The sequence below is a fragment of the Salvelinus sp. IW2-2015 genome, linkage group LG22 (genome assembly GCF_002910315.2).
Source record: "Salvelinus sp. IW2-2015 linkage group LG22, ASM291031v2, whole genome shotgun sequence".
NCBI lineage: Eukaryota > Metazoa > Chordata > Actinopteri > Salmoniformes > Salmonidae > Salvelinus > Salvelinus sp. IW2-2015.
In genome coordinates, this window is record NC_036862.1 from 15,292,067 (window position 1) to 15,307,069 (window position 15,003).

At 41.3% G+C, this 15,003-nt stretch overlaps 1 pseudogene; it reads right to left on the reverse strand.

Annotated features, from left to right (window-relative positions):
• Nucleotides 1-11,150, reverse strand: part of LOC139022783 (uncharacterized) — a 45,800-nt pseudogene extending 34,650 nt beyond the window's left edge.
• Between the last annotated feature and the right edge of the window lie 3,853 nt (nt 11,151-15,003).

Here is a 15,003-nt window from a genome sequence, read left to right on the forward strand (position 1 = left end):
CTCAATTAGCCCATGTCAGTTAACCAGTTTTAGATTGGTAAATTAGTATAGCCAGCTATCTAAACTTGTAGTAATCATGGTCGAATTATGGACCGGGCATGAAGGGCACTTGGCCAGGGGCCCTGACCTCCAGGGCCCCTATTGATTTTGTAAGTCACTCTCACTCAAATATCATATTAACATGGCATAAGTAAAAAAATGTGTAGGAAAATACCTGTAAAACTGCACATTTTTCTATCCACACCATGGCAAAATTTCTAGAATTGCATTATTATTAATATTATTATTATTATTTTTAACTGTAAAGTCTTCTCTCTGCCCAATGGCAAAATGTGTAGAATTGCAGCAAAGTTACTTTAAAACTGCAACATTATCTCTGCACCCCATGGCATAATGTGTAGAATTGCAGGAAATTGCAACAACATTTCGCATAGGGCCCCCAAAAGTCTTGGGCCYGACCTGGTGACTGCAGATAACTTCAGTATGAAGTTGATGCTTCAAATGAGAACAGAGATGACTGCATTAAAAGATACATAAGCTACATGCCTATCTATATAGGCCATAWGTACAATATATTTGATCTATTTTAGTTATATTTTGCGACAAGGCTACTGTCTGTGATTTTTGCCTAAATGTATTTCATGTGTGACAACATGTGGGCAATGATGTGCCCCAATCTGTGATTTAGATCATTATTATTGGGTACTCATAATGAGCCGCCTCAATAGCCTATTTGTAGCCATAGGTGATAACATCTCTCTAGATTAGAAACTGATCCATCGTCAGTATTATGGAATAAATATKATGTTAATGTTGATTTGAATGGAGAAAGCTGATCCGAGAGGAGCTCTGCTTTTRTTCCAATCCTATCAGCATCGACACATGGTCTAACCATGCACTTAGCGAACGTTCTCTCTACGTGCTTGTTTGGGAAACACTTAAAAAGTTGGCTCGTAAATAAAGATGCATCTGGTACGATTATCGTTAAATTACATCGCAACGGGGAAACGATGCCCAGAATTGTTTGAACTAACAAAACACTCACAATTCGATTTTCTAAATAAAACTGCAGGTTGGATGAGTGTCATCCACTGGGTGTAGTGTGTAGGCCTAAATCAAGTAGGCTAACATCCTAAAGAGGAAAGGGGTTTTAGGTCCTTTCTCCTCTGTCTGAGCTCCAGAAAGGTCCAGAGAAATGATCCATGTGTAGCAGAAATATGTAGACAGAAAGTGACGCACACACACACAAACACACACAATAAGATGACTGTCAGGTCTCGCGGACGTTTATTGAAAGAATAACACCCGCGAACCCCTGTCTCCAGGACTGCAACCTACCGATGTTGACCTATGGCTACACTGTTGTCCAGACATGAGGAAACTAGCATTCAAAACATTCAAATGATATACTTAAAATTATAACGTTTTTTTTCTCTCTGAAAAATACTGTAAAAACTTAGACAACAGGCTATACACATTCATAGAAGTTAAACACAATTGGAGATGTTAGTGACTCAGAAAATGCAATTAAATTGCCTATACACAATTTGAAATAATGATCGAAAACGTTTATACTTGTGTAGCCTAAACTACCTGAAGGAATGTAAATAATGATTATAGCTACTGCATCCGCTTGCCATTTTGCTGATAGGCCTAGATTTTATATAAACATTGTTGTGCATTTTGGTAGATTGCTGTAGACCACAATAACAGTTTATTGGAGTAAACACTTTTTACCCAAATCAGTGTGTTGCTCCAAGGGGGTTGAATTGCTTCCAGAACTCAGACTAATAATTTAACCAATTCACAATTACAAAAATAGTTTATTAGGCTACTCAATATTGGTGTTCAAAACCTCGGTGCCCCTCAATGTGCAGTGGTAAAATACAAATAACTTCAACGTATTAAGGTGCGGGAGGCAATAGTTGATAAAGAACTGGCATTACATTTCTGCATAACATAAAAACGTAAACACGTTTTGTACCCAAACCGTAACATTAATTCTATAACAAAGATGATTTACTTGTTGCTCAAACTAAATGCACCATAATAAAGATACAATACAGCGCAATAACCCAAGGCTATAACGTAATAATAGTTAGAGCGAACACCCCATAAGCATTTATTCTATGATACATCAGACAGGGCAAAAATATATGTTTTTGGCATTTGTCGTTGCGCCAGCAATGGTACCTGATTATATTTAAATGCATAAGTCTTTCATTCTGGATCTTTCGTTTCCTAAATCTGAATGAGCCAACCTGCCTTTTCAAATTCGCTCCTGCAAATTGAAGTGGCCAGAAACCAAGCGCGTGCAACAACAGCGTCGCAGGACGGGACGAGAATTGGCCAACGCTGTAGCGCCCACTATACAAAGCACAACGCAATAACGATAGTAGTTCGTTCCCTGGGAAGTGCCTCTCCCGTTTGCACAACTTTGTATTACTTATAACGCCAATTTAATTTTTCATAATTCGCGAAATTAACTGGCACTGACAGCATCAACTCGAAACCGCTGAACCAAACTTCTCCAAACTGTACCGCTGCTCAGTCGTGAGTGGGAGATATTTTCTACTGACACTCATGTAACAAGATACAATATATTGTACCTCATTTGTAGATGCGAAACAGCATTGATAACTGAGATATAACTACACATTTACAAGATGGCAGTTTCAAAAGGCAAAGAAAGGGATATTGCACCTACTTGTGGCCAGTTTCCGTGCCCTGCCTTTGGACCTCATGATGCCAGTCTTTCGGCGTGGGTTTGTTAGATTTTTTCTTGGATCTTTTCCTCCTTTTTCTTTTTTCTCTGTCCTTTTCTCTGTGTTTCTCAATCCAGACTCGCTATCTCTCCAGCATTGTCAGTTTGGACACCTTCGCACATGCGCATAACAAAACTACCAGCACCGCCAAAAAAGTTTCGAACGATTTATCTCTTGATATGACTGATCCAGTTAGATGGCAATCGGAGAGAGATCCCTTCGTGTCAGATCTTTAAAGATCACTGAGTCAGAAATGGAGACGCCACGACCCCGGATCTACGGAGAGCCGGACACATTTATTATAATGAACTATTATTCTCAAACTTTCAACATGCATGCCTACGTATTGTGCTTAAATGAAATCACGTTCATGAATGCTCGGCTAAATTACTAATGTGAAACGTTTTCATCAAATGTTTTATACGTTTTAATTGTGTTTTGACCATCACAGCGACCACTAGGAAATGAATGAACCCCTCCTCCCCTCCCCTGGTATGTGGGCAGTTGGACTGACAGATCTAATATGAGGCTGTCCGAGGCTTTTTTTTGTGAAGTGGTGACAATTCTTAATATTTTAAATACTTTGAACGAATACCTCTTTCTGCTGGCGTGCACGCGTAAATGCCATCGCTTGCATGCAAATTGATAACCAAAATCAATGTTGAACTCGCATAGTCTATTATAACTTTTGGATGAGGCTGCTGCACAATTGAAATGGTTTATTTTGTTTCACTCTCATCGGATTTGGGCACAACCGTATCAACATAAGACTGATCCAATGAAATKAACATAAGACTGATCCAATGAAAACCTCAACAATCTTATTGGGCTATTGCAGTGTAGTGGTAGTGGAGAGATATTAACTGCAAGGTGTATTTGTCTATTAATTAAAACTGAGTATAATTAAGGTAATTGCTCATTAATTAGATCCGCATGAGGTCATGTTGATCTTGCACGTGAACACTTTAATGGCTTGTGAACTCGATTTATTGATTCCAAAGTATGTTGAAATTGATTTAAGTAATGACATCATATAAATTGTAAACGACAAAAATAAGATATCCTTTTGGCTGATGTCCAATATACCTTTCAATATGGCAAATTAGTCCAATCAAGTATACGCCTATAGGTAGGACCCCGTTTAGGCTAATATACCTCTCTGAAATCTGAATTCAAGTGTAAAGGCGGATATGTCCTTGATAACTGTGGGCAATTGAGTCAGTACCACTGTATCAACAGACCGTGCGTGGTGGGTGTGTGTGTGTGTGTGTTGTGTGTGTGTGTGTGTTGTGTGGTGTGTGTGTGTGGTGTGTGTGTGTGTGGTGGTGTGTGTTGTGTGTGATCCAATTAAGTCAAATTACAATTTTGCAGTCAAACTATATGTTAAATGTTCATAAAAGTGTCATTAAGGAAATACTGTCTCAAGTTATTCATCCAACATACTTACAGTTTAGAGAAATCCCCAAGTAATTTAAGTCACCAAGTCAAGAAAGGTTTATATAGGTACTTTATTGTGGTTATACCTCAGCCTAGCCCCAAAGTAATGACATAAATGGAGCTATTACGTACACCGTGTGCTGGAGAGTGTGGCTTGAGACGCAGGCAGGCATGCAGCCTTTCAGACCCACAGCTACAGCTCTAGGCAGCGCCCTCAATTAGCCTAAATGGAAACAGTTTTCATTCATTGCAATAACTCACTGTTCTCGAGACCACTTTRAGAATACATACTTTATTATGACACGCTGACCCGGAGGCACGGAATGGCAGGACCAGGGAACGCTGGAGAGATATGTGCAGCCCAGTGGGTTGTAATTATCAGACATTCATTGGGTTCAAGAACCTTTGCAAGTATAGCTAAATTATTAGCTTGCTTGTCCCATTGTTCGAATTTAATTCCAATCGAAAAAAGTGGTTGGGCAGTTCACAACGTTTGGATCCTATTTTAACCTAATTAAGTGCGTTTCCTTGCGTAATTTCTGCAAAAAATAAGAACGCACGTTAATATCGGGTAACTGATTGTTCATTTCAATGCATTTAGTTATGTTTGGGGGGTTGTTTAGGTGTTAAAATAAATACATAATTTTAATAGGAGCTGTCGAAGCTAGACTAAAAGTGAGAAGGGAGCCTCGGGCACAAGGAAATGACCGCGCACCCGCGTGACCTTTGAGCAAGGTAATCAATCAAGTGATCAACAGCGATATTATATCAATGCTATGCCCAGGCAAAACGTTTCTGAAATTAAATAAGGAGATGGACCACGAGGATAAAGCGTGTAGACTATACTATTATATACAAATAATAATACGGTATAAATGCTCCCATCACAAAAAATGTAAATAATAATTTGTCAAGTCAATTGTATGCGCCTAATAATTATGCCTGAGCAGTCTTTTGATTTATGAAACGTATACTTTTTATTATGATAACACTAATAACAAAATCATTTTAAATAGGCCGATAATTATATATATATATATAATATATAATAATAATGACAATAATATTACTTTTAATAATAATAATAGCCTAATAATAATAGTTATTATTATAACTTGTTTTTTAACTCWWATATGTGCAACTGCTTTTGAATCTGGTTCTTGTGCCTTTTGACCAAAATGTTATGCTTTTGACCAAAACGTGTGCTGGGTGTTAAAATAATCATGCCTTACTGCTTGTGTTTTTACACCAACAATTTTTACCTATAACTTAGTGAGTATAATCACATTGCCATCATTTCCTGCTATTATTTACTTGTAATAATTCATATAATGCCTGGTGGGAAACAACTTTGTAAGGGGTGTGAGCCCGCGAAAAGGCCGGGAGTGGAGCACGCTAGTGCCCGGTGAGCACTGCCCCTCCGTGGAGGGAAGTGAGAGTATTTTTTAACCTATATCGACCAGTGAGCTCTGGTACCAACACACATTCAACACAATCTACATCCGCAAGCCTGGCCAAAGCACCACGGGGAACTCCAACTTTCTGCCTGACTTTTCCGTTCGAGTAGAGATATACATAAATAATCTGCAACTGTTCGCTCCTGGATTTCCACTCCATTGAAAAGCATCCACTATAGCCTTCTACTTTTCGATCAAAATTAATATTAGGCTACACTGTTAAGTGGCTACTTGGATATTGAGGTGCTCATATTTCCACCGTTTGTTGATGAGCAGGGCTATAATGCACCTGAGAAATTTAGCGGGCACAAAATATGTGAGGATGCCTGGGGGGCGGACCGGGAGGGAGGGCTGAGCCCCCATTCATACATTTGAGAATTTTGCGTTTTTCAAATAACTGAAACAGCCTTTTCCGGCAAACTAGAGTCATAATCATTATGCTTAATTTTACAGTACAATTCGACCATGAAGGCCTGATTCACGCAGTCTCCTCTGAACAGTTGATTTGTCTGTTACTTGAACTCTGTGAAGCATTTATTTGGTCTGCAATRTGAGGTGCAGTAAAAAAAAAGATTATTATTATATTTCAATTATTTACCCCTCTTCAGAGGACAAATATCTTTTAGTTTTTTTTACAGATTTTTTGCTACATATACATACATTTTACATACACATTTTGTATACACATTTTGTATACACATGTTACATAGATGGTACTTTTATATAAAGCAGTCACATAACAATAATACTTTACCAAACATAAACTCTTTAATCTCAACCCTCAGCCACTTTCAGTCCATCCCACCTATCATCATAGACCACCCTCGTTTGGTTTCCATGTGCCATATATTTTTCCATTGTGCTGTGATGTTTTACATCATTTTCTAACATTTCTAATCGTATCTGTAGTATCCACAGATTGTGAGCTAAAGATGAAAACCTTTCCTACGAGTATTATTATATTATTTATTGACTGACTATGGCTTTCCAAATCTGAGGTGCAGTTAACTCTAATGAARTTATCCTTTGCAGCAGAGGTAACTCTGGGTCTTCCTTTCCTGTGGTGGWCCTCATGAGAGCTAGTTTCATCATAGCACTTGATGGCTTTTGCGACTGCGKTMGAAGAAACTTTCAAAGTTCTTGACATTTTCTGTATTGATTGACCTTCATGTCTTAAAGTAATGATGGGCTGTCATTTCTCTTTGCTTATGTGCGCTGTTCTTGCCATAATATGGACTTGGTCTTTTTACCAAATAGGGTTATCTTCTGTATACCATTCCTTCCTTGTCACAACACAACTGAATCGCTCAAATGTATTAAGAAGGAAAGAAATTCCGCCAATTAACTTTTAACAAGGCACACCTGTTAATTGAAATGCATTCCAGGTGACCACRTCATGAAGCTGGTCAAGAGAAGGCCAAGAGTGTGCAAAGTAAATCAAATCAAATCAAAGTTTTTTGTCACGTGCGCCGAATACAACAGATGTATTCAGTGAAATGCTTACTTACAGGCTCTAACCAACAGTGCAAAAAAGGTATTAGGTGAACAATAGGTAAGTAAATAAATAAAAACAACAGTAAAAAGACAGTGAAAAACAGTAGCGAGGCTATATACAGTAGCAAGGCTATAACAGTAGCGAGGCTACATACAGGCACTGGTTAGTCGGGCTGATTGAGGTAGTATGTACATGTAGATATGGTTAAAGTGACTATGCATATATGATGAACAGAGAGTAGCAGTAGCGTAAAAGAGGGGTTGGCAGGTGGTGGGTGGCGGGACACAATGCAGATAGCCCGGTTAGCCAATGTGCGAGGGCACTGGTTGGTCGGGCCAATTGAGGTAGTATGTACATGAATGTATAGTTAAAGTGACTGTGCATATATGATAAACAGAGAGTAGCAGCAGCGTAAAATAGGGGTTGGTGGGGAGGCACACAATGCAAATAGTCCGGGTAGCCATTTGATTACCTGTTCAGGAGTCCTATGGCTTGGGGGTAAAAACTGTTGAGAAGCCTTTTTGTACTAGACTTGGCACTCCGGTACTGCTTGCCATGTGTTCCTTTTGTCCAGGTGGGAAAGGGCAGTGTGGAGTGCAATAGAGATTGCATCATCTGTGGATCTGTTTGGGTGGTATGCAAATTGGAGTGGGTCTAGGGTTTCTGGGATAATGGTGTTGATGTGAGACATTACCAGCCTTTCAAAGCACTTCATGGCTACGGACTTGAGTGCTACGGGTCTGTAGTCTTTTAGGCAGGTTGCCTTTGTGTTCTTGGGCACAGGGACTATGGTGGTCTGCTTGAAACATGTTGYTATTACAGACTCAATCAGGGACATGTTGAAAATGTCAGTGAAGACACCTGCCAGTTGGTCAGCACATGCACGGAGCACTTGTCCTGGTAAACCGTCTGGCCCCGCAGCCTTGTGAATGGTGACCTGTTTAAAGGTCTTACTCACGTCGGCTACGAAGAGCGTGCTCACACAGTCGTCCGGAACAGCTGAAGCTCTCATGCATGCCTCAGTGTTGCTTGCCTCAAAGTGAGCATGGAAGTGATTTAGCTCATCTGGTAGGCTCGTGTCACTGGGCWGCTCGCGGCTGTGCTTCCCTTTGTAGTTTGTAATAGATTGCAAGCCCTGCCACATAAGACGAGCGTCGGAGTCGGTGTAGTACAATTCAATCTTAGCCCTYTATTGACGCTTTGCCTGTTTGATGGTTCGTCTGAGGGCATAGCAGGATTTCTTATAAGCTTCTGGGTTAGAGTCCCGCACCTTGAAAGCGGCAGCTCTACTATTTAGCWCAGTGCGAATGTTGCCTGTAATCCATGGCTAATGGTTGTGGTATGTACGTACAGTCACTGTGGCACGACGTCCTCGATGCACTTATTGATAAAGCCACTGACTGATGTGGTYTATTCCTCAATGCCATCAGAAGAATCCTGGYACATGTTCCAGTCTGTGKTAGCAAAACAGTCCTGTAGTTTAACATCTGCTTCATCTGACCACTTTTWTTATAGACCGAATCACTGGTGCTTCCTGCTTTAATTTTTGCTTGTAAGCAGGAATCAGGAAGATAGACTTGTGGTRGGATTWACCAAATGMAGGGCAAGGGAGAGCTTTGTACTRGTCTCTGTGTGTGGAGTACAGGTGATCTAGAATTGTTTTCCCTCTGGTTGCACATTTAACATGTTGATGGAAATTAGGTAGAACTGATCTAAGTACTGTAGGCTACAGTATCAAAATACTGTTGTGTGCTTTAACAAAACAATATGTCTTTGCGTGTCAATGTGTGCATCTCTGCATCAACAGCAATCAAATAAGAGCAATGACACATTGGCATATAGCTTATACCACTGCAACCAAATATTCTCCCCAAACCATTTGWCTTTTTGTTGAGATTGTATTKATTTCATGCAATTTCTGTAACATAATTTGCACTTCTCTCCAAGGTAAATGTTTATTTTAAAAAGTATATATATGTATTTACTGTATCTTAATGTCTGATACGGAAATGGAATAGACCTAGACCTACTAAAGGCAAGACACAAAGGTTTGCAAGGACAATTTCTGCYCTGGTGGACAGTCTGCTATAGAAAGTGTATACATATCACTATTTGTACATCCTGACACATCATTTAGGATTGGAGGTGTTAAAATTCTTAAAACGGTTTACCCCAGCTATAGTAAATTACACCCAAACCAACAACAAGTGTGTGCACTGATGACAGATTCGTAAAATTCAATGTCTAGCGTTTGTTTCTGCCTAATACTGTACCGCCATCTAGTGCTCAATAAACGGCACAGTTTACAATAATGCAATGAAACGCAAACTGTTTTCTACGTAACTATACATAATGTAATCTACAACAACTGAGGTATAGATACGTAGYTAACACTGGCAATACATTGAGGGAAATGTATACATTCAACGCCAGTATTTCAGTAGCAAACAAACTCTATTGACATCTTGGTGAGGCAGATAGTTGAGTGCATTTTAACAGTGATTCCCGGTAGACCTATCTAGGGGACGGATTACGATGCGCTCTTGAGACAATCTGGATAAGTATTTATGGACATGGTGTGGCGGGGATGTCTACGGGCAGTCGTTTATCCTCGAGCTCAGCATCTCGATTAGGTCACAGACAGGTTACAGATCCGTCCTCATCAATTCTGATCGACTTTTCCAATGCACAAGTCTCTTCAACTAAGAGACCTGACAAGTAATCAATCTGTCGTTCAATCAGCGTTATTTATCTGGGGTTTCCCGTAAGAGCAGACAGTGGAGTAGGATGGTAGTCAGTTTCCCGGMTGCAGTGTGCATAATGGTTTCTGGAGACATGCATAAAGGAATCAGACAGCTTTGTATGCCATGGTGACAGAAAAAAAAAKCTCATTATTATTAGCATGGAATCAAATAATTTCATTTCAATACCAAACATGAGCTCTTAATCCCATAGGCCAATGTGTTTTTACTTTTTGAGTTTTTCTTTRCAACCTATGTCTGCCCCCTCGCAGCCTATGCTATATCCAAGTTATTTTGTGCTGTTTATTCTCCTTGGAAAACATTTCGAAAAATACCTTTAATCAGAATCAGGGTTTCACTTAATTGTCTCTGGTGAGCAGGCCAGGGAAAGGCATCAGGCATCACTCTTGTGATGGACCCACCCAGCACTTGTGATGGACACATCTCCTGGTTCTCCAAGGCACTGATGCAGATGTCTCCAAAGATGGAGAAAGAGGACATGAGGGAGCCCCACAGCCAGGCAGTATCCATCACATGGACTGGCCCCATGCAGTCCCCTGGCAGTGCCAGAGCTGAGGCCTCCCTCAGTCTGTGGCCCATCCCGGGAAGGAGGCTGGATCTCCCTGTCAGGACCACGTTGTCTAGGAGCAGCTGCCGCAGGTCTGCATCGTTCTCCAACACAGAGCTCACCAGAAGGCTGGGGATGCCTTGTGTCACCATGCGGACAGTCTGAGGAGAGAAGAGGATCTAGCTGCCGATCCTCAGCATCTGTCCGTTGGGGAGCTGATAGTCCYCATCGGCACTGTTGATGATGGTTGTGGCTGTCTCTGAGGAGGGATCAGTGGATACGTAACACATGTGCTCTTTGATGTTTGTCACAATGTCATGTTTAAGTGTGGCGCTGGAGAACTGAGCTCCGGACTCCTTCAGCAGCAGAGTCAGGAGGGCCGTGACACCCTGCCCTCCCTGGCCCAGCTGGTGCACAGCGTGGGGGAGGCAGTGGCCCTTGAAACACTGGGACAGCATAGGTGACGTTGTAGCCACAGTCCACCACATAACCGGTCACCCTGSCTGAAGACAGCAGGGCCAGGAGCGACTGAGAGGCCAGGTACAATGCAGGGACGCCGAGGCCCTCGAACATCATCCTGCAAGTCCTTTCCCTGTTTGACTGGGMGGTCAAGGTGAACTCCGTCAGCAAAACCGGGCTCTCACTAGAGGGGGTCTTCAGATGGGTGTTGAAAACATACAGTTGAAGTCGGAAGTTTACATACAGTTAGGTTGGAGTCATTAAAACTCGTTTTTCAACCACTCCACAAATTTCTTGTTAACAAACTATAGTTTTGGAAAGTCAGTTAGGACATCTACTTTGTGCATGACACAAGTAATTTTTCCAACAATTGTTTACAGACAGATTATTTCACTTATAATTCACTGTATCACAATTTCAGAAGGTCAGAAGTTTACATACACTAAGTTGACTGTGCCATTAAACAGCTTGGAAAATTCCAGAAAATTATGTCATGGCTTTAGAAGCTTCTGATAGGCTAATTGACATATTTTGAGTCAATTGGAGGTGTACCTGTGGATGCATTTCAAGGCCTACCTTCAAACTCAGTGTTTCTTTGCTTGACATCATGGGAAAATCAAAAGAAATCAGCCAAGACCTCAGAAGAAAAAATTGCAGACCTCCACAAGTCTGGTTCATCCTTGAAAGCAATTTCTAAACACCTGAAGGTACCATGTTCATCTGTACAAACAATAGTACGCAAGTATAACACCATGGGACCATGCAGCCGTCACACCGCTCAGGAAGGAGAAGCGTTCTGTCTCCTAGAGATGAACGTACTTTGGTGCGAAAGTGCAAATCAATCCCAGAACAACAGCAAAGGACATTGTAAAGATGCTGGAGGAAACAGGTACAAAAGTATCTATATCCACAGTAAAACGAGTCCTATATCAACATAACCTGAAAGGCCGCCATTAAAAAGCCAGTCTACGGTTTACAACTGCACATGGGGACAAGGATGGTACTTTCTGGAGAAATGCCTGATGAAACAAAATAGAACTGTTTGGACATAATGACCATCGTTATGTTTGGAGGAAAAGGGGGAGGCTTGCAAGCCGAAGAACACCATCCAACCGTGAAGCACGGGGGCGGCAGCATCATGTTGTGGAGCTGCTTTGCTACAGGAGGGACTGGTGCACTTCCACAAAAAATATGGCATCATGAGGTAGGAAAATTATGTGGATATATTGAAGCAACATCTCAAGACATCAGTCAGGAAGTTAAAGCTTGGTCGCAAATGGGTCTTCCAAATGGACAATGACCCCAAGCATACTTCCAAAGTTGTGGCAAAATGGCTTAAGGACAACAAAGTCAAGGTATTGGAGTAGCCATCACAAAGCCCTGACTCAATCCTACAGAAAATGTGTTGGCAGAACTGAAAAAGCGTGTGCAAGCAAGGAGGACTACAAACCTGACTCAGTTACACCAGCTCTGTCAGGAGGAATGGGCCAAAATTCACCCAACTTATTGTGGGAAGCTTGTGGATGGCTAGCCGAAATGTTTGACCCAAGTTAAACAATTTAAAGGCAATGCTACCAAATACTAATTGAGTGTATGTAAACTTCTGACCTACTGAGAATGTGATGAAAGAAATAAAAGCTGAAATAAATCATTCTCTCTACTATTATTCTCCATTTCACACATTCTTAAAATAAAGTGGTGATCCTAACTGACCTAAGACAGGGATTCTTTTCTCTGATTAAATGTCAGGAATTGTGAAAAACTGATTTTAAATGTATTTGGCTAAGGTGTATGTAAACTTATATAATATTGAATTCTGCTGTGGTTAAATAAAGCAACCATTACAAAATTACTTATCAGAGCAACATTTGAACTGGGACGCATACCGATCATGTGCCATGGTGAAACAACTTTGATGGGCTTCAACTCAGACGCCACAGTCTTCCTCTCAAACTTCTGGKAGGCTAGACAGGGTACTGACCTTTAAGAAAAAAGTGACAAATTGAAACATTGTGTGCTCTCTGATATGACATTCATTGAAATCATAATAATTTCAGATAATATAGAATGTGATTGATAAACAAAAGTTTATTTCACTTGTCCAGCTGTCCACTTCCTTGACAATTCACTGTCAGAAGAAGCGGCGAWTGATTTTGGCAATCATGCGCTTCACTCCGAAATGGCCAGCATGCATCTTGGTCAACACGGCCTCTTTCTCCTCCTTAGTAAAAATCACCCTCCTGTGTGGCTGGCCATCCTTCCCCCGTAGATAGATATGATTCCCTAACAAGTTTGAAGAGAAGAGTTGTTGAAATACAAAAGTTTAAGTGCAATTGCACTGATGTCTTTCTCTCTCTGTTTCTCTCTCTCCATTGCTCTCTCTGTCTGTCTTCCACTATTTTCCAACCTGCACCCCTTTCCCCCCTGAATTGTGAATCTCTCTGAATGTTGCACCTCTTGTCGAGATCAGTGGTGTCTTCATAATACTTTGCCTGGTTGGAAAGATAAAATAAAATCTCCCCGAGGGATGCCATTAAAGTGCAAGCTACATACAAACAGAAAGCTACGATAACAGTTACAGCTAACGTTAGCTAAATAAAATTGTCTGGCTAGCTAGCTGGCTGGCTGACTAGGCTGATGTAAGTAATTACAGTAGCTAYCAACGTCAATCTAAAAACAGCTTAAATWATTTATTCCGATTAAACAATATTTACTTATATGAAGACAAATATATGGTAAAGAGTGTTCTCTTTCCAGTCTGAAGCAGCAGGTAGTCAGCAGGTTGGGACCATCAAAAACACCCTCTTTGGAGAGAAATTCTAAGGTAATAATTTTACTCAGACTGAGCGAGCTTTTATGCGGTGAAATAGAACTAGAGCTGCCAGCATCCTCCTTCCTTCGRGACCGCTACGAGTTAAAATAGAGCCAAGCAACCAGCATAAGAACGGACTCTTTGGTTCATTACATAATCCAGTCAGAATTTTGCATGTTCTAGCAACAGCCCTAGCAACAGAAGCTAGAACTTATTGAATCCCGTTGTGACGCAGAGAGGGGCACTATTTGGCCGTGGGGACACTATTTGGCATGACAGGCCCCCGGATAAGATATACGATATACAATGAGTGTACAAAACATTAGGAACACCTTCCTAATATTGAGTTGCACCTCTACAACTCTCCTTCCGTGGCCTCCAACTGCTCTTAAATACAAGTAAAACTAAATGCATGCTCTTCAACCGAGTGCTGCCTGCACCTGCCCGCCCGTKCAGCATCACTACTCTGGACGGTTCTGACTTCGAATATGTGGACTACTACAAATACCTAGGTGTCTGGTTAGACTGTAAACTCTCCTTCCAGACTCACATAAAACATCTCCAATCCAAAGTTAAATCTAGAATTGGCTTCCTATTTCGCAACAAAGCATCCTTCACTCATGCTGCCAAACATACCCTCGTAAAACTGACCATCTTACCGATCCTCGACTTTGGCAATGTCATTTACAAAATAGCCTCCAACACCCTACTCAACAAATTGGATGCAGTCTATCACAGTGCCATCCGTTTTGTCACCAAAGCCCCATATACTACCCACCACTGCGACCTGTACGCTCTTGTTCGTTGGCTGGCCCTCGCTTCATACTCATCGCCAAACCCACTGGTCCAGGTCATCTACAAGACCCTGCTAGGTAAAGTCCCGCCTTATCTCTGCTCGCTGGTCACCATAGCTGCACCCACCGTAGCACGCGTTCCAGCGGTATATCTCACTTGTCACCCCCAAAGCCAATTCTCTCTTTGGCCGCCTCTCCTTCCAGTTCTCTGCTGCAATGACTGGAACGAACTACAAAAGTCTCTGAAACTGGAAACACTTATCTCCCTCACTGCTTTAAGCACAGCTGTCAGAGCAGCTCACAGATCACTGCACCTGTACATAGCCCATCTATAAATAGTGAGGGAGATAAGTGTTTCCAGTTTCAGAGACTTTTGTAGTTTGTTCCAGTCATTGGCAGCAGAGAACTGGAAGGAGAGACATTGAGGAGTATACCATCGGCTTCATCAATAAGTGCATGATGCCGTTGTCCATAG